Source organism: Podarcis liolepis (genome assembly GCF_965112155.1).
Source record: "Podarcis liolepis genome assembly, chromosome: 4".
Classification (NCBI taxonomy): domain Eukaryota; kingdom Metazoa; phylum Chordata; class Lepidosauria; order Squamata; family Lacertidae; genus Podarcis; species Podarcis liolepis.
The window spans coordinates 45183068-45208311 of NC_139558.1; the positions used below are offsets into that span (position 1 = coordinate 45183068).

General features: G+C 40.9%; 1 protein-coding gene across 4 annotated transcripts in view; it reads left to right on the forward strand.

Annotated features, from left to right (window-relative positions):
- Positions 1-25244, forward strand: part of IL1RAPL1 (interleukin 1 receptor accessory protein like 1) — a 657222-nt gene that overhangs the window by 57219 nt on the left and 574759 nt on the right. Inside the window, exon 1 of one of the 4 annotated variants that reach the window (XM_083498267.1) lies at positions 18169-18249. The exons of the other annotated variants lie outside the window; for them this stretch is intronic. The gene's annotated coding sequence lies outside the window, so the exon portion shown is untranslated. Of the gene's footprint in view, positions 1-18168; positions 18250-25244 lie in introns of those variants that run through there. 4 annotated transcript variants of the gene reach the window in all.

A 25244-nucleotide genomic window follows, 5' to 3' on the forward strand; every position in this document is an offset into this window, starting at 1 on the left:
ATTCATGATAAGATTTTGGAAGGATCAGGAGCCAGACTGAATTACTTTAAGGACCAGGTTTGCTTAAATCACTCCTGATTTAGCACTGTCAAATTTATAAATGTCTGTCTAAATTTAAAAAAAAAAAAGTTTGCAAGGAAATCTGAACATGCATTGCAGCTGGAACAGCTCAACCAATTAGCAAGCCATTCCATTTAGGCAACATATTAACAGGTTCATTATTTTTTCCTCTCAAAAAGGCTGTGACTATTAGTCTCTTAATTACTTCATTTTCACTTTCTCTGTGTTAACACGAACACTTTAACACAACAACTGCAAAAATGATTAACGAACCTGAGAATTAAACTGCATAATGGTTAAAAATACTAATGTATAAGATCATGGGGAAAAAGTCTGCTCTCCCTCTCCCCGCATATTCCAACAAGTATTACACTTTCCTGGGAAACATTTTCTAGTATATTAAGTACCTGATCATTTGTGAATTAATTATGAATTAATTTAGCCTCCTTCACCATTTTTTTTTTTTTGTATCAGTTGAACAAAGTAGATGTGCAGCTCTAAACTGCAGAAAACCATTCGAAAAAGAATACCAGGAGATTATTCTGGCACACATGCTTTGCTCATTGGCTAGGTCATATATGGCTGCAGCAAGACTTTCATGGTACACACTACATTGGTGCTTTGTGGACCATGTTAGGAATGCTTAATCTTTGTAAATATCTGTACAAAATCTCCCAATTCATACCACTTGAATGAATGTGTGGATCAGAACTTAGTTATCTTAATGCTGCTCTCCAGGAGTGTGGCATGTGGGATTGCGGAGGGGGGCTGTAGCCCCTGGTGCACAATTTTGAGGGAGCGGTAACCAGGTGCCCCCATGCAGGGATACCTTTCCCACCCTGCCTGCTACTTGGCTCTTGTGGGCTGGGCTGGTGCGACAGGTTCAGTTTACCCTACATACCCTGCCTGGTGCACACCCCAGCTGCCGGCAAACACTGCAATACCGCTGCTATTCTCCAGATGTTGTGATGCAGTTCTTGGTAGGTTAAACGTAGGTCAGATCTAATAATGCTTCCATAAACTCCTCCTTTGGACCTCTAAGTGACATGAACAGAGGACCCTAGGTTCTCTCACATTAGCCCAGTAGCCTAGTGATGAATGAAGCTCTGTTCCAGGTGCCCAGGAGCCTATAAAGGTCAGGTTAAGAGAAATACTGGCCTGGGCATACCAGGACTACTAGCTGAAGTTGACAGAAGGCACTCTGTGCTACTGAGGCCAGCTGGGCTTCAAGCGGCAACAAAGGAACCAGGAGCACCCCCAAGCTATGTATCTGCTCCTTTTGAGGTACTATAATCCCCTTAAGAACAGTCAGTCTCTCATCAACCCATCCTAACAGTGAAAGCAAGTTCAAAAGTCGGAACAAATGTTATTATTTTGTTTTATTTTAACTGACTGCAATTCCATATCCTTTAAACTTTATTAACAAATTCAGTTGTTTGAGTACAACTGGTGTGCTTTGAGCCAAAGGAATTCTGAATAACATGCTGTATCACACCCTACAGTTTCGGGCCCCTTAAGCAAGCTGCAGTATAGTCCTACTTCTGAATTTAGTTGATGTTGACAGCTAACAATCATATAATTCCAATAGCCTTTTAAAAAATAAAATAAAATCCTTTCAAAAATAAAACTTAGAGTAGGGTAGCATATTTAGCCATTTCTTCCATTTTTGAACCATGACTATATAATATTCCTTGGGAAATCTATACAAATGCAGACATCTATTGTGTGGACATGTACAAGTCTCCAAATAGATGTCTAACAGATCACTCACTAATGTGTTATAATCATCTGGAGTCTTTCAATTAGTGTAACACATTCCCTCTATAAATCAATTGGGGAATCTTACAGTGAGCTTGCTTTCCAGTTTCATTTCCCAAACTCACAAATTAAGTAATACAGCTGGGCAGATGTTTCAAAAGCTTTTAAATGTGGACTGTGGAGGGTAGAAAAGAGTGGATGGGATGGAAGAGTGGGGGGGGGGAGATTTATAGTCGTCATCATTTATTAAATTTCTATATCGCCCTTCATCCATAGGTCTCAGGGCAGTTCACAACATAAAAATACAAGATAAAAAACACAAGATTAAAAAAAAAACAATTTGCGGGAGGGGAATTTAAAACAAAAACAAACAAAGTGTGTGTGCGCAGCTGTCTTCATGCATGCCCTACGCTAATCGAAGTAATAGAATCAACAAATTAGACTTTAGGACAGGCACCAAAGGGACTATCTGTTGGCATAAATGGGAAAGACCAAAGTTGCTCCTCATATACAAATTCAAATATGTGTCGTTGTGGACTACACTGGTCTCATTTGAAAGGGGGGAGGGTAGATTGCCAGCAAAATAATTCTCAGATGTGGACAACCCTGCAATTTCTCACTGGATTTATTTCCATATACTGAACCAGTCTCTTGAAGCCATTAATCTTGAAGCTTTATCTTTTAACACTTTTAAAGTAACATTTTGATTAAAATCAGGATAGCCAGCTACTAGGAAACTTTTTTGGTGTCATTTTATGGTGTTCACACTATGTCCTTCTCACACCTCAAAGCTGGAAAAGGTTTTGCTCATCTAGCAGTGATCTACAAACATCCAGCTGAAGATCTGTCATCTTCACATGGCTCTTTCCTATGGGTACCTGTGTGATGTTTCTGTTCCAATACTTCAAATGACTGAAGTGGACATGCACAGGTGCTTCAGACTATACTAGTCTGGGTTGTTCTCACATATCTAATGGAAACCTGGCACAGCTGGTTTTCCATAATGAGCATAACTGTGTCTACAATGTGAATTACAAGCAATATCCAAAAGAGTAAAGTCCCACCCTCTTGGTTGTGCAAAGAAATAGTGTGAGACGACAAGCGGAAGGAGAGGAAATATGTTATTTGCTCCTAGGCCTACTTTGATCCTGTCAAGCTTCATCTGGCTTTAGCAGCTGTGCAACAGGCAGCAGTTCAATGAAACTTTATCAAACCATGCTCATGCTGGGCAAAACTTTTTCTTGTGGAATTTTGATACATCATGCAGCTTATAAAGACTAGAGGTGGCAGTTCTGTCTTCCCCATCTGCCAATGTCATACAACACTGAAGAACCACAAGCAACACGTGGCTAATAATGTGCTAACAAAGTATTTACACACAATTCATAAACAGAAAATATGTAAGAGTCACAAATAATAGGAGTTCAAAGAAATGTTCCATGAACAAAAATAGAAGGCATAGTCAGTCAGTATCAAAGACCACTGTGATGGAGGCAAAATGCCTTTGAACATTCAAAATGCTGTAGATATGTGGTGATAGGTGCTCCGAACGTAGAACAATTTTTCTGGATAACAAACTGTTTCAATAATGAATCTTCATCAGCAAATAAATTGTCCCTAGGGGTACATCAAGTAGCAATGGATCAGCAATCACTTGATAGTGTAGTTATTGAAACAGTTCGTTATCCTGTTGAAAGGCATTTTGCCTCCCTCTCAGTGGTCTTTGATACTGACTGACTACGCCTTCTATTTTTGTCCATGGAACATTTATTTGGCACCTATTATTTGTGACTCTTACATATTTTCTGTTTATGAATTGTGTGTAAATACTTTGTGTTAAGTTGTGGGTGAACATATCAGACGACACAGCGATTCTTCAAACAGCTCTTGTTTATTCACAGGCCAGAACAGAACCGAACTGCAGGGTTCAGTCAGCCTGCTTATATATAGCTCCAGTACAACGTAACTGTAACAATTTTCTAAAACTATCCAATCACTGAACGTCACTTTCAATTCCTTATTTGCATAACTATCTACAGTATCCCCCTGCTGGCATATTATTAGCCGCGTGCTGCTTGTGGTTGTTCAGAGTTTTCTGCTTTGCAACACGGGATTTCCTTTGTTTTATAATGCCATACAACAGTCTTTCCTAGCCTGCTGCCCTCCACGTCTTTGGACTACAATTCTCATCATTCCTGACCATTGGCCAAGCTGGTTGGGGCTGATGAGAGTTGGGATCCTATAACAGCTCGAGGACACTAGGTTGGGGAAGGCTAGTATGTATATTTATTCTGAATCGATTTCAAGGTTTGAATCAAAATGTAACTTAAGATCATGCCCTGACCATTTTCAGTTATCTCATTTCTTGGTTCACAACATTTTTTGAGAGATTCCTGTCTGCAAGCAATATTTTCAAGCATGTCTTCCTGGAATAGTTATTATGCCGCATTGTAGCGCTGCTTGAATAAATTGAATATATGCCCTTACTACCTACTGGTTGGGAATGGCGAAATTGTGTAGAGCTGTTGATTTGTGCTGCATACCTGGGGATAAAAGGGGAACTTGTGACTGTTGGCAAAGCACTTGACAAGATAAATCAAAGAGTATGACTGAATTAGTTACCGTTTGCCGTGACCTTGGATAGCTTGTATATATATTCGAGAAACCAGCAATTAGGAAGCTCTGCTTGAGCTACTGAAGAATATGGCTGAATTTCTACTTCTGTATATTTGGTTTCTTCATGTTGGAAATAGGTTGCACAAATATATGGAGTAAAAAGACTCTAGAAATAGCTTGCATCAGTGTATTCCTATAAAATAAAATACATTGAAATAAGAGTTATTCAGACTGAAGATCTTGGCTATCTGTTTTGTTGATGGACTGCAGCGTCCTTACTTGTTCATAAACCCTCCATATAGAGGTATAGTTTTTAGTGATGGACACTTAACTTCTTTATTTTTCTGTCTCGTTACACCTCAGAGTTTCTTTCTGGTCAGTGGAGAATACATACATTTGTCATATGTCTCTCAATCTTATGCACTGTTGAGATCAGAAGATGACCATATTTGTAAAAAGTGGAAAATAACCATTTAATCCAGAGGATCTATGAGCAATGTGGATCTAGTTGGCATGCAGATACCTTTGCAGTTCCTCCCCACCCCCTGAGCAGAAGCATCAAAATTCACATCAAAAATTGCTTTAGGAGAAATTCAGGGTCAGATCTATAAAACAGGGCTCTCAGTCTCTGAAAGCCATTTATCATTACATTTGGCACCTATCATTTTTCTATAAACTTTGGAGATTACTCCAGCACCGAGTTCCTTTTTCAGCTTAAATTGCAAAGAATTTAGATAGGTAGCATATAATTACCCAATTATAATTAATTGGTTGGATTGCTAAAATTAATCGCTGCTATTATTGCAAAAAAGAAAAAGAACCATGAAATACTAGATGGTGGTGGCAGGTACTATGGGTCTTTTAAGTTCTGTATGCCAATTGCAAGATTTTCCCTGGGCTACTTTGGAAATAGAGATATATAGAAGTTTATAAAATAGTCCAAGAAATATATCAAATCAAATCAAATCAAATCAAAACTTTATTAGCAAAGCCAACAGGCCACAGCTGTACAAGAGTTAAAAGTGAGAATAGGGATAAAAGGAAGAAAAGAACAGGCAAAAGGAGGTCCGTCGGATGAACAGGTCTGTCACTCAGATGGTGGCCCTCAATTTCGCAGCTCTCTCGATGTACCTCGCGACCTTCTCTGTTATCTGACTATCCGTATCAGATAATAGAAAATACAGTGTAATGTCTGGTGAACGGCCGGGGTTGGAGAGAATGAGTGGAGTAATAATCTCATTCCTTAGGTCTTTGTGAAGGGGGCAAGAAAGAAGGACGTGGGACACTGTTTCCGTGTTACCATCTCCACATGGGCAGAGTCGTTTTTCAAATGGAGTCTTTTGGTAACGCCCTTCGAGTACAGCAGAGGGAAGAACATCCCATCTAGCCAATGTAACCAAGAAATATATATATATATAATAAACTCTCAGGTTCTAGTCACCTAGAGAAAAATAGGTTTCTAGCACACGAGCATTGCCAATTTTTGTATTTTAAAGTGTGTGTGTGTGTGTGTGTGTGTGTGTGTGTGTGTGTTTTTAATTGTCTTTTTTGCTCTGAGAAACCAGAGACACTTATGGAGCACCAGCACTGTAAAGGTCATTGCTTTGACCTGCATCTGTTTCACCCATCTCCTTATCACGCAGCAGTAAATTAATCAACACAGAGTCTTCTTCATAAACAGAATAAAATTTTTACTTGAGAAAATAAAGCTGTTCATAAACAGCATAGTTAAAGAGCATACACAGAGTGCTCATAGCAGCTATCTGACTCTTCACAGAGGCACAGTCTTAGTTAGTGATTAACTAGAGTCCTGGAGCCCCTCTGTCTGCAACAACAATACATTCACATAGGCATACACTAACTGGGACACACAGGCACTGACAAGACACTGACTGAGGCCCATAGAGAGGCTGGCTACTTTTATAGGGGAGAATGAGTCATCACCCAAGATAAATCATGAGTCATAGCGACTTTGCAGTTTGCTGTTAACAGTTACAGGCAGCAGACTTGAATGATTGTATAGGCCTTGTAGGCCTTTGCCTTCCTTCTTCTGCTCTGCTTCTGCTCTCAAGAAACTTTGTCTCATGACACTCTTGTGGTGGGCAGTGGCGGAGCTTCATGCTCCAGCACCAGGGGCAGAGAGCAGACGGGGCGGGGCTGGCGCACATCCGGGGCATGCCATCTGTGGGGGCGGGGTGCCCAGTGCAGGTGGGGGGGCAGCCGTGATGGCATCCTGGGGATCGCGCTGCTGGGGGCAGTGCACCCCCCCCCGCACTCCTCTTCCTTCCCCAGTGGTGCTAGGCACACCAAAAAGAGTCCCTGCGCACATGAAAATCTCACTTTCCAGGCAAGTTCTTGTGGGGGCAAATAGTCTGAAGTTTGCCTGTCACAAATGGACAAGAAACTACAGTGGTACCTCTTGTTATGTACGTAATTCATTCCAGAGGTCCGTTCTTAACCTGAAACTGTTCTTAATCTGAGATACCACTTTAGCTAATGGGGCCTCCTGCTACCGCTGCACCACTGCTGCACGATTTCTGTTCTCATCCTGAAGCAAAGTTCTTAACCTGAGGTAATATTTCTGGGTTAGCGGAGTCTGTAACCTGAAGCGTCTGTAACCTGAGGTACCACTGTATACTGTCACCTGATGTGTGTATCTCTGACAATTTTGTTGAAGTGTCACTCCAGAATCTGAATGGCACAAAGCCTCTCCTCACGTTACTCAAGTGTAGAGAGCAAGCATGATGAAAAAGGGCTCAGAGATGTCCCCAGATTTTCCCTGCTCCTCCTGACCTCCCAGTTCTTGTCACCGTGTTGTGGATAATAGCAGCAGCAGGAAACCTTCTGAATGTGTAGAGGTTCGCATCGCAATTTAGAACTCTGGGCCACTAGAGTTTTAAAACATGGAGAGGGTCTTCATGCTTAAAGATAGTACCTACTGCCAATATCACCCTCGACTCATTGATGTGAATGGTGGAGGCAGGAGCATCAGCATGATTTAGGAATGAGGCTTCAAGCCCCTTTCAACTTACTTGCCCTGTACATAGGCAAAACACATGAATTGGGACTGTTTTCATATAAGGAAGTTGCCTGTAAAACTAGAGCTGCAGTGTTATGCATACTTTCCTGGGAGTGAACCCTATTAGACTGTGACTTACTTCTGGGTATAAGATTGCATTGTAAATGTGTAATTGGATTAGTATATCAAAATTTGTAAATGATATACAGCAGGGCACAGACCCCTCATTGTCCAGAGTGTCTTGTATGTCTCCAGTTTACTGTATTTGTTACATGTAACTTCTAATATTCTGCTGACTGTCATAAGCAAGAGTTGGAGAATGGTTACACATGTTTCCTGCCAAGCCTCTAGAGGGCGTGTGTGTGTGTGTGTGTGTGTGTGTGTGTGTGTGGTGGGTGAGAGAGAGAGAAATAAGCAGAAAATGCAGACAAACAAACAATAACTGTATAATAAACTGACAGGTACCTCAGAACTCTGTGTTCAGAATCCATAAGATAGAACTGTCACTTAGCACTATTGAAATAAAACGTTTCATCTTGCACCTGATTTTCAGCACATTTGTTTCCAGTGTCCTAAGCATTATTCCTCCTGCACTGTGACCTAAGCAAATATATCAGACAGCCACTTTAATTTCAAGGGGATTCCAAAGGTGTGAGCTTAGCCTTGCTACTTTAATTAAGGACTCAGGACAGGGGTTTTTGTTTTTGTTTGTTTCATTTTCAGCATCTTGAGTGGTCAATCCCAGTTAAGATGAATAGCAAACATTGAACAATGGCCTGTGGGGACATCTTCATATTTGCCTATGGTACCCTCATGGACGTTAGGGCCTATACACACACTGTTTATACCTGCTTCTTTCTGGACAGGAAATGCAGTAGAATCATGCAGTTTCTGAATCTGTGAAATAAATTCAGATGTTGGTATGTAACAAATAGAACTGGTCTGGGAACCGGCATATGCATTTGCACATATTGATGCTTACACGAGTAATATCAAAGTCTTATAACTGGTCTACATTAAAGCACAACTTGTAGTTTTAATGAGACACTACTGTATTAAAATGTTTTCCTCACATAAAGATTGCATATGAATGTAAAACCACAGTTCAAACTATTTATGAAAGAGTTCACCCTTCCATTTTAATGGGAGTTTCTAAGAGACAGTGAAACTATTTTAATACTTCCAGATTTATGGGACTTTATCCAATTGCATTATTGAAGGAAACTCGCTGTCTGTACTTTGTACTATGAAAATTCACTTTAGAAGTTTCAGCTTTGTGAATATATTAGCCAACAAATTTAAGCATATGACAAAGAGAGTCCATTTGAAATTGGTAAATTATTTGTAAAGGATTGTTAGCTAACGATACTTTGGGGTTTTGTTTTCATTTTTTTATACGGCATTTACTTTATGTGTTATGATTTGGAACTTCTCTGTTAACTTCTGTTTACAGTTTCTGTTCTCATGAAAGAGCTGGCTAATTAACTGAAATTATACGATTTCTTGCTGGTATGAGAAGAAAGAAGCGAGAAAATCTGAGCATCGTTACCAGTAGTCCTGACAATGTCTGTCTTTGTTGAGGATGGAATTGATGTCATGTTTGGCAGCCAACCAAGATTGTACTGCAAGTAACACAACGATATTTTGGACAAGCTTTGCAGGAATTTCCTTTCCAAAATCTTTTTGCAAAGCTTCAGAGTCAGGACCATTTTTCCTCTCTTCACAAAGAATTAATATCAAGACACGGCTTGTGCTTTTCACTTTTTAAGCAGAGATAATGGAATAATCACTAACAGTCATGAAGAAGAACTCAAGCCAAACCCACCTAGCTTTGATAAATGTATTGGCTTAAATCAACTGCAGTCCACTTGTCTAACATCTAACCTTCAGTAACATAAGTCACACACGGTATTTTTGTAGCAAAACATGAGCTGGGGGCTAGCAGGAATTGGTGTACAATCAATATGCATATGCTTGCACGGCCACGAACGTAGCAAACAAATCAACAACTTGGGCAATTCTACCCAGCTGTATTCTGAGATGTCTGAGTTGATTCTATGGCTGTCACCAAGAGTGCCAATTTGGCCCCATGACCATGGGTACCATGCAGTGTGCATGACACTGGCACTGAAATTTGTGGGTGCCCAGCCCCTCATGTGGAATTTTGTGGGTACTTGGGCACCCAGGGCCCCAGGGAGTTGGCATTTATGGCTGTAACAACTCTTTACTAAGGACCTGACTTCAGCTTTGTAATATGCTTGTCTCTACAAGAATCAGCTCCTTGACTGTAGTAACAAATAAGTATTTGTGTCATATTCAACTTTCCTACACTAGCATTTTCAGCCCCTGTGTGGACTGTCACTCCAATTTAAATGCGGACAACCAGCTTCTATTGATCACTGCAGATTCACCAAGATCCTGTTTTACTCCCACTTGTACCATTGTCCATATTTTTTCAAAATCTTCTACATACTGTCACCACACAGTTATATTATGCTGTTTAAACAAAACTTTAATCTATAATCCAGTAGCTGTGGTACTTTAGATGTGATGTAAAACCAGCCGGGCACACTTTATAAATAAAGAAAATAACATTAAAAAACTTCCCTGTACAGGGCTGCCTTCAGATGTCTTCTAAAGGTTGTATAGTTACTTATCTCTGACATCTGATGGGAGAGCATTCCACAGGGTGGGCACCACCACTGAGAAGGCCCTCTGCCTGATTCCCTGAAACACTTCTCACAGTGAGGGAACTGCCAGAAGAGCCATGGAGCTAGATCTTAGTGCCGGGGTTGAATGACAGGGAGGATGGTCCTTAAGGTATACTGGGCTGAGGCTATTTAGGACTTCAAATGCCAGCACCAACACTTTGAATTCTGCTTGGAGAATGTAGGTATTTCAGAACCAGTGTTATATGTTCCCGGCAGCTGCTCCAGGTCACCTGTCTAGCTGCCACCACCCTGAACACAGAATTAACCTGCACGTCCATAACTTCTGGTCCTGCGCACCTGGTCCTTCAGGGGCATTGTTACTTCATTCAGGCCCAGAGGGTCCCCCACACCTGCCCGCCTCCTGTCCCCCAGAAACAGTACTTCTGTCTTGTAGGGATTCAGCCTCAATGACCAAAGGTAAATACTTAAATTGGTTACTGTTTCTTTAAATGGCAGTTGTGCATAATACAGAAGCATATACGGGACTGACTTGTAAAAGCATAGCTCCTAACCCTTTATATGTTAGTTACTCTTGTCCTTCTGCTTCAGCTGGTCAATCTCACCACTACCAGGTACTTCTGCTGGTTTGCTATGCACCAGGCTTGCAGGCAGTTCTCTCTCTCTGGCCAGCTGCAGAAGCTGCTTGCTGAACTTCCCCACGTTGCTCACTGCACTTTAATAGCCTTTTTGCCGGTCTTCGCCTTTAGGTGCAGTATTCATGGAGTTCATGCTAGTAGGAAAGACCAGATTTCATCATGTGTAGACAAAGTCTAGCTCTACTGAAGTTGATGAAGCAATGCCACTTTCCCTCAACTGAGATAAGTTTCCAAACTTTTGAGTAAGCTACTATTTATTGCCTTTAGCTAGATATGTTGCATTCCAACTACCTGACAGCAGTCACTCTTTTTATTTTTATTATTATGTTTAAAAATTTAACAGGGTGATTTTCGAAGTAGGATGTGGTATTTTTGGTCTGCCAATGTGGCATTTTGCTTGTTTTTCATTTGAAAGGCCTACCTCAGCTGTGTGATCATTGTCATCTTTGACTTGTGTTACCCAGGAAACAAGGGAACCTTTTTTATATTGCTGTGGTTCATTTTTTTTTCTCATTCCCTATTTATTCATTCTTTGCTAGCCTGTTTTGTTTAAGGGTGTATGCTGTAGTGTTTTGTTCTGTTAAATCACCACCAGTAAGCTTTCATTCTCTCTTTCATAAATGCTTCACATTACAGTCCTTTAACATATGGTGATTGTGACTCAGGGCTTATATTTACTTCGGTAAAACAGGGCTCTAGCTAATGTATGTGCCATAATCATGCAGTATAAAAAAAACAACCCTGTGCTTTTAAGTACTGTAAAAATTCACATGCATGCTAAGTACATGAGAACCGACATCTCTAAAGGAACAAAAATTGCAGTTTTGTAATTTATATTAAAATGACTAATGTTTTTGGAGCCGTGGTTCTGAAATAATGCTGTGCCAAATTTTCGCTTTTTTATTGCTAAATAGCTGTTTCAGGGAGTGAAGGTGAGGTCCCCCCCCCCCCCGTGGGGAGCTTACCTTTAATCAATCAATTGCCATCTACTACAGTACTGCCTTCTCTTTTTTTAATGATTGTGTGCTCTACCATCCTAGCGCTTCTTTGATGTCATTTTTCACCATAGGATTACGGGAATCACATCCTAAATATGTTTATTTCACAGTACATAGGAACATAAATCGTTGCCTTACACAGTCATACTGCTGGTCCCTCTAGCTCAGTGCTGTCTACATTCACTAGTAGAGGCTCTGTAATCCCAGCCATACTTGAAAATGCTTGTCTTTACCTGAGATAGTTTTGTATGCTAAGCATCTGCTGTACCATTGAGCAAAGGGGAAACCACACCACCGATCAGGATTGCCCACATGACAATATCATCAAGGCCAATCAGAGTCTTCGTATTTGCCTTGGTCTGAATGCAATGGAGAGAAAGTATGATGCTATTGTTCAGAAAGCCAAACTGATGTTCTCTGTCTTACAACACAGCACTAGTCATTTCATTGTCTGCAACTGCTCTGTTCATCAGCCAGTTTCAGTCTGCCAGCAGAAACTTGAACCTCGGGTCTTAGCCAAGATCAAGAGAAGGAAACAAAAAAGCAGTTTCATGAAAGAAAATCATTTTTCTCCCTCCAAGGTAGAGTGGCCTTTATTGGGTGTCAATTGCATAAAATAATGAGATGAAATAACCAATTGAATAAAATTAAGAAAATCCAGGTCAAGGTAACAGAGGGGAACTGTTACCAGAGAATTCTAGAAACTTCTTGTTTACAACTCATCCCCCAAAAGGTAGAGAGTTGATCAACCCTTTCTTCTAAATATGATTGTTTAAATTGGTTAGTTTTTCTGTACCCTGTTTCAGTAAATCCAGCTTTATAGTTTAAAGCTGCATAACCGTGCTTTTATGCTTTAATTACTGCTCCAAAAAAAGCAAGCTGCATGGCTGGGATTTTGCTTGGCATGAGACTAGTTACAGAATATGGATGGTTTTGCATACAAATGTGTATGTCGGTACAATGCATTAATTGTTTCCAGGAGGAAATACATTTGGATGTACATCTGAATGTATAACCACATGGTAGGTATACAAATACATGCAACAGGATCTGAGTGAGGAGGTGGAAACATGGTTGCCATAGCAACCAGGATGCTCATTTCTTCCACCTGGCTCCCATCCTCTTGTGAAGAGTTCCATGTTCTTTCAAAAATAGATGAAACCTAGCATTGAAAAGTGAGAGGGCACATCTATTTAGATCTGTGATGAGTGTTCATGAAAATTATGCCACTGTTTCAGTTCAGAACAATTTAAAACTTGGTTCTACCATTAACCATGTGGTTCGTAAGAGACATGTTTCCAGGAACTTGCTTTCTTCATTGAAAATATATCATAAATCACAACAATTTATGAAATAGTGAATGGTTTGTGCTTATTCAGGGACCATGTTTTAAGGAGTCTCAATTCATTTGCCTCTTGTTTTCTGGGGACTGAAAGTGCCAGCATGGTGTAGTGGTTAAGAGCGGTGGACTTGTAATCTGGTGAACTGGGTTCACTTCCCCACTCTTCCACATGCACCTGCTGGGTGACCTTGGGCTAGTCACACTTCTCTGAAGTCTCTCAGCCCCACTCACCTCACAGAGTGTTTGTTGTGGGGGAGGAAGGGAAGGGCGATTGTTAGCCGCTTTGAGACTCCTTAAGGGGAGTGAAAGGCACACTATCAAGTCCAAACCCCTCCCCTTCTCCTCCTCCTCCTCCTCCTCTTCTTCTTCTGGCTCAGATGTGAGTCAGCTGAATAGGAAATCCTTGGCCACCCCTAAGGCATTTTCTTGAAAAACACTGCAGTCTCCCTCTAAGATCACACAGGAAACAACCTCAGACAGAGATGATGTCAGGCAGTAGGGGTGGGCTTCAACTCAACAGTATCCCTAATCAAGATAGAATCAAAGAGCTGGAGGGTCCACAAGGGTCATCTAGTTCAGCCCCCTGCAATTCAGGAAACTTTTGCCCAACGTGTAACTCAAACCCACAACCATGAGAGAGTAAGCATCTCATGCTCTACTGACTCAACTATTCAGGCATTCATGACCGTATGCTAGAAGGCCCCATGCAAGCCCTCAAATCAAGCTCATAAATGGAGGTTTCCTGGTGAAGGAGTCCTATGGACTATGACAGCCCCTCCCTTATTAATAACAGCACCACCAGACTATCAAGCATGATGGATTAATCTCCAGTGATACGTCTGAGGGGAGGGATATCATAGTAGTTAAGAGATGGCAAGTATTTGGAAACCCCTCTCTGACCCACCCCTCCAGCCACACCTACTTCCCCCCACCAACCACCAGACTGGCTGATATCGGTGGAGGATCCTCACAATGTCACCCTGCTAAACACATCTTTCAAGAACTCCCACCCTGCCAGGCCCTCACTGAAACCAGAGCTGGTATATTATGGAAAACTTTCCACTGACATTACTGGCAAGGGAGATCCCCTGCTATGTGTGTGGATTACCGCCATTTGTCGACTCACAGTTGTCATTGTGTCTGACACTGTGCCACTGCCTGCTGATAGAAGATTCATTCTACATTTCTTTGGTTCCATAACCAAGAAATCTTACTCCACTTTCCTCAGACCAGCGTTACATATGTGTGTGTGTGTACCAATAGTTACAGACATCTAAGCCTCTTTTTGGAACAAAAGGGAATGAGCACAACAAGGTTGCTTTAGAAGCTGTATTGTTTGAAATGAGCACCCATTGTTGGTGCTGCCATGGAAATTATAATTTGAAAGCTCAAATTTTCCCCAGAGTATTGTATGTTGTTATAAGCCTGTGCAAGCCTGAACATTCTGAATGTCCATGGATTCCCCCCCCCATTCAGACCACTCTCCCTTGTTCAGCCTATTAGATTGGATTTCTCAATTCCCATATCCCACTGCTAGAGCCTTCACAACAGAGAAGCCTGTATACATAAGCTGATGAATCTTTGCTTTTGCTTATCCTTTCTTTTATGTGAAAAGGAAAAATGTTTTTTTCCCAAACACCATCAAACAACTCTGCATTCTTGCCAAACACACGTCAGAGCAGGTACACAAAGGTTGGCAGTCGAGTGGTTCCATAATAATATAAAGCATTCAACAAAGTGCAAAAGAGGGGAGGGAGGGACTCAAGCTATCTGTATGTTAAAAAAACAAAGGAATGGCTTTTAAGGGCTTTTAAAGGGGCAAATCTAAATGTTTGGACTGCTTTGGAAGAACATAAGAAACTGCCAGGCTAGAGAATTTGCCAGTCTAGCTTGGTATCGTCTACCTAACTGACAGTGGCTTTCCAGGATCTAAGGCAATATCCTTAGGATCTTTCCTATCACCACCTAGCTGATCCTTTTCAACTCAAAATGCTAGGGATTAAAATTGGGGCTTCTGAATAGGAAACACACACACTGTCACTGAGTTACAATTTCAGTTGGAGAGAGGCAGTTATAACCTTTTTGCTCCTGTTCTATAGTCTTCATCCAGATTGCCTCCAAAATTGCTAAGGAGAAGACTTATGGGCATAATTTGTACTCTTACCTCTCCCCCCCCCCTTCTTAACTAATATCATTTTAGGAATAAAGAGGATTTTTATCTTGACCCATGGCTGCTTCTTACAAAGAAAAAATATATGAGGCGCTCAAGGCAGAGAGTACATAATGATTAAAAACTACTATCCTTTCCATCCCTATAACTCTGGGATTCCTTGAAAGCTTATCAGGGATCTTCACTGAGGAGATACATCTGTATTCCTGAAAGACATCTTACTTTCTTCCTGAACACAGACACAATTGAATATGACTTGGATTGAATGGATAGTATAGGAAAGATTGGCACGCTATTTTTTGCAGAATAGAAAGAATACTACTTCACGTAGAATAGTTAGTGGTACAGCAAATTCAATTCAGCACTGTTGCTCAATTAGTTCTTGTAGTTCACATGTTCTCTTAACCTGAACATATTATCATGACTCTGTGCAGTTAAGGATGCCTCCCCTCACGCCTGGAATTTAAAAGGGTGGAATGTGTTGTATTTTACTACTAATAGTATGATTATTGAAAAATGCCATTAATCTTAAAGATGCATATATAATGGTGAAGTTGTAACTGTGGTGTATATGTCCTACCTAAGAGTGAACTTGGTTGCCCAGATGCCTCTTACTTTGCAGGTGTAACAGGGCCACCTAAAAATAAGATCCAGAGAATTGCGTACATACACAAAAGTATATATAGGCTTGCTTGTTTTTGTAATCCTCTAGAACTCACAAATAGACTGACAATGAAATTCCCAAAAGTACAGAATGTTGAGATGTCGGCTAGAAAAAGCGAAAATTGGAGGTGAGGAGATAATTGAGGAAATGAGTGTGCACAAACCCCGTATAGCAGAGGTGGTAAACCTGAACCTCAGGATTCTCCCCTGGAACTGCTGTTTCTTCAGACCACACCACTTCTCCATAGGCCATAGGCCTGCTCCATGCCTTCCTTGAATCATTTACCTGACTGCATTATATCCTTGAACTTGGTTGCTTTAATAGTAAGAGGTATGTGTGAAAAATTGTGATTTTGGCATGGTTTGAACATAGCCTACTGTAAGGGATGTATGAACATATGTACCTCAGTCTGTTCTGATATTGATTGGCACTTCCAACTGGTATTTTCCACGCCACTTCTTGTTGTTTAGTAATTTAGTCGTGTCCGACTCTTCGTGACCCCATGGACCAGAGCACGCCAGGCACTCCTGTCTTCCACTGCCTTCCCCAGTTTAGTCAAACTCATGTTGGTAGTTTCGAGAACACTGCCCAACCATCTCTTCCTCTGCCGTCCATTCTTGTGCCCTCAATCTTTCCCAACATCACAGTTAGTTTATTTTGCAGAAGTCAATGTTCTGTTTTGTCAGTTGCTGATGAAGAAATGTACATATTATTAACCCCCCCCCACGTAGCACACAATAGACATGCATACATCAGCCATCAACAGATATTTACAAATCAGTTACCTTCCTTCATGTTCCATTTCAGAGTTAATGAATTTCCACAGGTGTTGCCCTGTTAGTCTTCTGAAGCAAAAACAACAAAGAATGTTGTGACACCTTAAAGGCAAAGTTAATGAAGTAGCTAATGACCCATCACAAAGCTATCTACACCCACAATCTCTCCACCCACCCAACTGTCTAAGCAAGAGGCATTATGACAGTGCAATGACACATTTCTGCCAAGCCAAAGCAGATGAGGATGCGCAGCAGGTCCAGAGAGAGGGGTGGCTTGAGGAAGGGCATGGCCTAGGGTAAGTCGCTATAACTAGAGATTCTGCCCATCAGCTGGAAATTATTTACCTCTGGTTTATTTGATAGTGCCATTTAAAACAGGTAGGTAACATCGCTTTATACATGACATAAGGCTTTTGTTATGATCAGCATAAGTGTGAGTACTCTCTTTCCCCCTCATTTTAATTCTGTGAACATAGATATGCTTAGAAAGAGTACCTGCTTATGCACCGAGACATGATTGAAGATGCAAGGAACAGGAAAGTAAATAGACATATTAAAAGAATCAACAAATCCAATGAGTTCACACAGTGTTTCATTAAAACACATCTGAGGTAACAAGAAAATTAACCTAGCAATTAAGTTCCTCCTGTGTTCATAATCATAACATCAAGTCAAAATTTCTTTCATACTCCTTGATTAAAGTAACATTCCATTTTTCATGCTTATTTAACTAATTTTGGAAAACAAGGAGTCACTATACCCTTTAAGAAACCTCCGATACCTTTTCCTTTAAACCTTCATTTAAGATATGATTATGCCTTAGTGTTCATAATATTATCTGTTTGAAAGTATAGTAATAGAAGGTAAGGAAGAGGAGATGATAAGTTTTTACAGGCGTGAATTTGCTGGGCAAAAAGGATCCAAAGGCATTTATATTCTGAGCCACCTTTGTTTGAGGACAACTCCCCCCCCCCTCCCAGTACTCCTGGACTAGAAAGCCCCTGCACAAATCTGTAGACATTCCTTCAGTCAGATGTTTTTGGTGGTGAATCAACAGTTTGCCATCACTCTTAGTGTTCTGTGAAATGATCTTGTGCAGGGATATTTTTTAATGAAAGGGGGCACTTTGGTGTAGAGTGAAATCTTTCCCCAAACTTCCCCTTTTCCATATCATTTGAATGCCTATTCATGATGCTAGTTTCCCAAAACTCTCCGTTAGTTCAGTTGAGGAGTCCCTAGATGAGGCAGCATGCAATTTGCTCTGCTTTGGTGGCTTGCCAAAGGGAGACAAAGTTTCTGTTGCCTGACTTGGAACCCCCATTTGATCATGGCACTTGATAGCCACCTCTAGGGCCATTGAAAGCCTCTGTAGGGTGTGTCTGGCTGGACTTGGCTGGTTGTCCGATGGTCTTTTGCTGAGGCTGGATTGGTATGTCCTCTGGATGCCTTCTTTCCAGGCAATGCTGGCTGCATCATGACTTTGCCTTGCTGCTGACAGGAGCTCTGAGTCTTTCTATTGGTGTTGGGAGGAGAAAGGAGGTGAGATGGCATAAACACCCTCATTCGCTTTTTTTTTTTAGCAGAAACTCTTGAATTTCCTAATTGGAACTTACCAGTGTAAATTGTAAGCAGAGTGCTCAGCTTATAGGATCCTACTCCTTGCTGATCACCCTTTTCAGAAGCTGATCATATTTATAGCCGTATAAGTAGTAGTAAAAGGGACATGGGTGGCGCTGTGGTCTAAACCACTGAGCCTGGGGCTTGCTAAACAAAAGGTCAGCGGTTTGAATCCCCGTGACGGGGTGAGCTCCCGTTGCTCAGTCCCAGCTCCTGCCAACCTAGTAGTTCGAAAGCATGCCAAAAAGTGCAAGTAGATTAATAGGTACCGCTCCGGTGGGAAAGTAAACGGCGTTTCCGTGCGCTGCTCTGGTTTCCTCAGAAGCGGCTTAGTCATGCTGGCCACATGACAGAGAAAAACTATCTGTGGACAAACGCCTGCTCTCTCGACCTGTAAAGCAAGATGAGTGCCGCAACCCCAGAGTCATTTGCGACTGGACTTAACTGTCATGGGTCCCTTTACCTTTAAGTAGTAGTAAAGAGCCAATGTGTTGTACCAGCAACACTGGTGCCAACTGTGAAGGAAGGCACACAAAGTTAGGCCTTGCTACAGTTTCCTGAGGCAGTCAAGCCTCACTGCCTTCAGCCAGGCCACCAATGGGTTGTTAGGCCAGGTATAATGTCCGCATTGCACAGAGCGTTGCTGGTGCACAGCTTCACTGTTGGGTAAGTGGGGCAATTCCTGGTCAGCACCACTCAAACTGGAGTGAATGAGTGCCCTCTGGAGCTGCTTTCTGCTTTGTATAGAGAGTGACCAGCTGCTAATATCTCTTCACCATGCAGCTTCCCCCTCAGTACTTTCAGCCCTTGTATTCTTTCAATTTTTTTGCTGCTCTTCACACTTCCTACTTGCCATTCAGGTGGCCAGGCGGTCAGCTCCTCACTCGCCAATTCTTCTTCCATTGGTTGTTTTGCCTCACTCTGCCATATCTTCAGCTTATTCCTCAAGCTTGCCAATGCTACCTCTCCAAGATCTCCTGAGGGTTGTGCTGCTTGCAAGCTCTGGGAGTCCATATGTGCTTCCAGAGTAGACCTGGAAGGTGAAGTCTTTAAGCAGGTACACTCTGGAGCCCAGTGCATCCAGTGACTAGCTCTGAGGCTATCATGGGATTTCCCAGAACATGAACTCCCCACCCCCACCCCTCCACAATATAAAGTGCTGGAAACACTGGTTGCTCCTCTTCTTGCCACCACATTGGGTTGCAAAGGCCAATCCTGGTGAATCAGGGAATGGGGAATATCACACTGGATGTAAGATATGTTACCTTTCAATGTAGCTTGAAAAAAAAGATTGAAAAACAACTGTGTAATTGATGTATTTTTTATAACAACTTTCAAAGTTGATATCATAATTTTTGAATAGCAAATAATTTCTTCCCAGTAGCAAAGTCACCTTACTCTTGATATTCCTGAAGGTTATCCATGTCGATTGATGGAATTCATATTGACTGTGCATCATTACTTCAGATAATGCTACCTGGTTTATTGTCAAGTGTCACTAAGATAGTGGGGGAGAAGGAGAAGGAGGAGAAGGAGAAGGACTGGAAGAGGCAGCAGATAGATTTGGACAAATACTATGACCCTTTCTCTTGATTCTAAAATACCTCAGAACAGTTGTTAGGCAGTATTGCTCTATTCCTGTCACCCATATGTGCTGCTTATTTTAAGAAGACATTGCTCTCTGTGATCTGTCATTTTGAGAAGTATAAAATGTCAGCCAGACAAGCACAGAAGAATTAGTATATGATCTGATGGGGATCAAGGACAGTAATATAATTCAAAATGCTATTCCTTACTAAATCCATCTGATTAGCGTTCATGAATTTTAGGAATCCCTAGCTTTGTAAAAAGAAAGAAATCAATACTAATACTCATTGCATCATGCCAGTACATTTTCTTTATGCAAAGCACTTTAATGATCTTCCCATTTATTACTTTAGCAATCTGTGGGATAAAGCAATTCTTGAAGGTTTGGCGACAGAATCCAAAACTGGATCTCAGTAGAGTTTGGTGACACTGATCCTGAGCTTTTGAAAGAAAATAACAATTTAGTATACCAGAGTAACACTTCCAGCTCTTGAACCACTAAATGTGTGGTGTCAATGGTGCATACACCCTGGAATGCCCATATTAAAGTTCAGTTTTACCCATCACTTGGTCAGAGGATTAAGGGCTTCTGAGATGTATGTGCATCTATATTGAAAGGTTTGTAACTAATAATAATTTATTTGTTATACCTTGCCAATTTGACTGGGTTGCCCCAGCCGTTCTGGGCAGCTTCTAACATGGAAGCTTGCCTCTCTAGGTCAGGTTATTGGGGTTTTCTTTTCTTTTCTTGCTGTTGCTTTGCTTTGCTTTGGGTTTTTTGGCTTCCACCATCAAAATAAGTGGAATCTTAGGGGGCAAAAAGTTTTCCTTAGGTAGCTGCATCAGGTCCCAAACAGGGGATAAACCACTACTTTCAACGCAGTGCAATTACGACACTGTAGATTCTGTCCCTCATTGGAGTTTGTTGAATCAAAGGCAGCTTCATCTGGATATAGAATTGAAGAAACCGCGGAACAGCAAGTTCCTTTTCACAAAGTCCTGCTTGCTAAGGATTATTCTTCACAGTGTATTCTCCAGTGCTTTGTCTACTTTAGTAATACAAGCCTACTTTGTTTTTACATGTCAGGAGAAGATGTAAGCAGAGTGTAAATGTTTAATGAATTTTCTCTGTAAAGTTCAGGTGCTAAGCAAATATTTTTTGGCGGGGAAAACACAGCAGAACAAGTCAAGAGGAAGATTAAAAGGAATAAATAATGCTGCAAAAAAAAAATGAAGGCGTTGGATAGAAAACTAGATCTAGTGGTCTGAGGACAGAACTTGTAAAATTTCTTACCACTTTCACTTTGGCCATGATTTTTTGTTCTTTAGATTGTATCTTTTCCATAAAGTAACCCATAAGAAACCCTAATGGAGTGAGATGGACATGACGAGGATGGGGTTAATATATCTACAGGAATATATTTACAGGAAGGGGTTATGGGGTGTACTCCTCCTTCAGGCAACTCCTGAAGCCAAGCTAGCACCAAATGTATTGCTCTGCTTTCCTTTGGACCATATTAAAATGATTATGTAGACTGGCACCTCTAAGTGGGGACATGTGATCTAGTTGGTATAACGGCCAAGTGACTGAAGTGCTTAAAATTCTGTTTCAGCCATGGACTTTCTGGGATACCATAAGTAAGCCACAATCTTTGAAGCTCAGCTGCACCCCCCCCCCCACACACACTGTGGCAATAGTAATCTGCTTTACAAGATTGATGTAAAGCAGGGATTAGGGGTGCTGTGCTACACCCATGAACCCTAACACTTGGCCATGCTAGGAGCTGGAGTTCAGTAACATCTGAATGCCCGAAGGTTCCCCATCCCTGATGTAAGAATTTCTGTTGCAGAGCAGAGAGAAACACACTGAACATTGTAATGATGTATGAACACTAAGTTTCATCATTTGCATAATCATGGCAGCTTTTCTTTCTTTTCTTTTTTACCGCAAATGGATGATCAGCAGTGACCCCTGTAACTATGTCGTGGAGCTGATGGTTCTGAATGTTTTGGATCATGAGGCAATTAGATGGTGAATGCTTGCTATATTAACCAGCACTCAGTTGTGAAACGTGGAATGGACTGTGTTTGATGAACAAGGCCTTGTCTTTTCCATAGAAAGCTCCTTTCCCATCTTTTTCCACTGCCTTTTGCATGTTATGTTTCTGAAACCATAGAAAGAAATTTAATTACATTAAGTGATGCTTTGTAGTTACTGATGACAATTCTGATTACTATTAGCCAAAGTTCATTGTGTGATTATATATAGTCAAAGAATCATAGTCACAAATGAGTCTGATTTGGAGTGTTATGTATATTTTCCATAATTTCTGGGATGATTACTATAGCAGTGGTAGAATGGTCCTAAGGTATTCATATGTGACAAGTCTGTAAATGTGTAACAGGCACCTGTGAACTCATGTTGTTTAAGTTTCATCATCATAATTAAAAGGCTAATATTTCACAGGAAGTAGTATCGTTTAAAATATTCAGTTTCCATTTAGAAGGACATATGCTTCTGCCATTACTTCCCTGGCTTCGACATTATGAAGTTGTTAAATGTACTTCCAGGTAAATGTAGATGTTGTTAGACTCTAGGACCTCAAGAATTTGATTTCGGTATGGGTTGTTCTTGTGACCTTGATTAACCCTTTCCTGCAGAGTGCTGCACAATAATTTTCAGCTTATCCTAGGAGGTCTTTCATTGACTTTTGGTAGACTTGATTGTAATCAATGTGCTGTTTACGTTTTGGTTGTATTGGGGGGAACAAGATTTACAGCAAAGTTGAAAATGGTCTGTCTTGCATTTATTAAAGATTGTATTGAATGTATTGTGATTACCGTACTTTTCTAAATCAAAAGATAAAGGTGCTCCTGGGGTATAATGGTCTTAAGTGGGCGGAGGGAGAGGACTTGTCCCTGCCTTCCTAAGTCAATCCCTGATTGTAATGAGTTTGTGATACCGTGTAACACCTGGCAGGTATTCAATGCATTCCTGACTTAACACTTTCAGACAGTGGTAGTAGTGAACTGCCTGGCCACCAACCTAGGTAGCCTCTATAATATACATTTTAGGCCAGAAACAAGTGTAATCAGTTGTGAGTGCTCAAAAATACTACCTTTAAGACTGATTACAAATTGAAGTCTGAAAAATAAACATCTCATTTCAATTGTCCAACACTAGCTCTTTCAATAGATTCATAGATAAAATCAGACATTTTTATATCAAATGTTGTATTTGCTAAGAACAACTTGCCTTGGGCTCAAAAACCTTTGCAGCGCAATAACATAGAGTAGCAAGGGCCTTCCCTTGTGTTCGCATTTTTTGCCTCCGAAAGTAGTAGATTGTTAACAAAATAGCAATGCATAATTGTATTACATATGTGGTGATTGAATTTCAGTTTACCAACTGATGTATAAAAGAGAAACAAAATCTTCAGTAGTAATTGTTTATGCATTTAATATATATGACACCTGAGGGTTACTTGTATCTATGCATTACTCGACTCATTGTATCTGCACTCACTAACAGGTCTGCTTAAGGATTCTCTTATTACAGTTAATATAGTTTCTCTGAAAATGCTTACAAAATATGCACATTACACATAAAATAAACTTACAAAGCAAGTGAAAAGGGGAGCCCTGCAGCTCCTTAACTCAATTCCATTGTGTTTAATGATTGCCGCTATTAAGGCAAGGCAAAGTAGAGAGTATAAGATTGCCCAGAGACTAGTAGATCATGTTCTTCATGCGGCAGTGGGCAAAAGCATCCTGCATTAAGTCTGCTGAGAAGTATATTTTTGAAATTATCTACCTTTAGGGACATACAGCTCCTGCCCCCCTCCCCTTCTAAGTCTAAAATGTGCATTGAGGTCTATTCATGTTACTTATTCTAGAATTCTGCAGGTTGTTTGCAGCGGAACGAAACAGTAATTATATGTAAATGATTCATAAAGGTTAAGCCAAAGAGGCTTGGATCTTATGATTTGATAGTCTTAAAGTGTCACAGGATTCTTTGGTGTGTTTTTTATATAATTTAATTTGGAATTAAGCTGTTTAATTAGAAGACAACTGAGAGATCACACCCAAACTGCCTGGTATATTATGGAGCTGGGGAGGGGCTAGTGAGATTCTAGAAGAAAAATGCCAGTGTTGACCTTTTCTGTGGACTTTTGTGTGGACTCTGCCCAGAAATAATGCAAGATGGTCTTAGTCCCCTCTCCATGCAAAACTGGGACAGTCCAGACTTTAATGAGTCCATCCATCCCTAGTTTTAGGTGTGGCTTCTGAACAAGAGTCTCCCCTTGGTTTAATGACTTTCTTTCTTTCTTTCTTTCTTTCTTTCTTCTTTCTTGTTATTTATTATGTTTATATCCCACCCTTCCGCCAAAAGGAGTCCAGGCTAAATTTGGGTTTGTATTCTTAGTATTCATTATGGTGTGAATTTTCAGTGCAAAGACTTGAATATTGTTCCATTGAGCTCACAACTGCATATTAGATAGACAGTTAGAGAAATAGTGACTTATTCAAAGCCAGCTAATGAATGTCCAACATTATTTTTTTTGACATTGTCAAACGTGATGCTTTGTCCATTGCATCATTGCAGCTGTGCAATTTGTGTGACTCAGCAAACAGACCATGACTCATTAGGCATGCATTGTGATTTTGTCAGGTTCTCAACAGCCCCCATCCTGGTGTTGGAGCTCCAAATAAGAAGTAGGAACAGGAGGGTTAGCAAGTTTCTTAGTGTAGTGCTTGATGAGTTGAAGCTGTGCAGGCCTGATATACAGTGGTATCTTGGGTTACAGACACTTCAGGTTACAGACTCCGCTAACCCAGAAATAGTACCTCGGGTTAAGAACTTTGCTTCATGAGAACAGAAATTGGGCAGCAGCAGGAGGCCCCATTAGCTAAAGTGGTACCTCAGGTGAAGAACAGTTTCAGGTTAAGAATGAACCTCCAGAACAAATTAAGTTCTTAACCTGAGGCACCACTGTACCACTGTTTAATTAGAAGACAACTGAGAGATCACACCCAAACTGCCTGGTATATTATGGAGCTGGGGAGGGGCTAGTGAGATTCTAGAAGAAAAATGCCAGTGTTGACCTTTTCTGTGGACTTTTGTGTGGACTCTGCCCAGAAATAATGCAAGATGGTCTTAGTCCCCTCTCCATGCAAAACTGGGACAGTCCAGACTTTAATGAGTCCATCCATCCCTAGTTTTAGGTGTGGCTTCTGAACAAGAGTCTCCCCTTGGTTTAATGACTTTCTTTCTTTCTTTCTTTCTTTCTTTCTTTCTTTCTTTCTTTCTTTCTTTCTTCTTTCTTGTT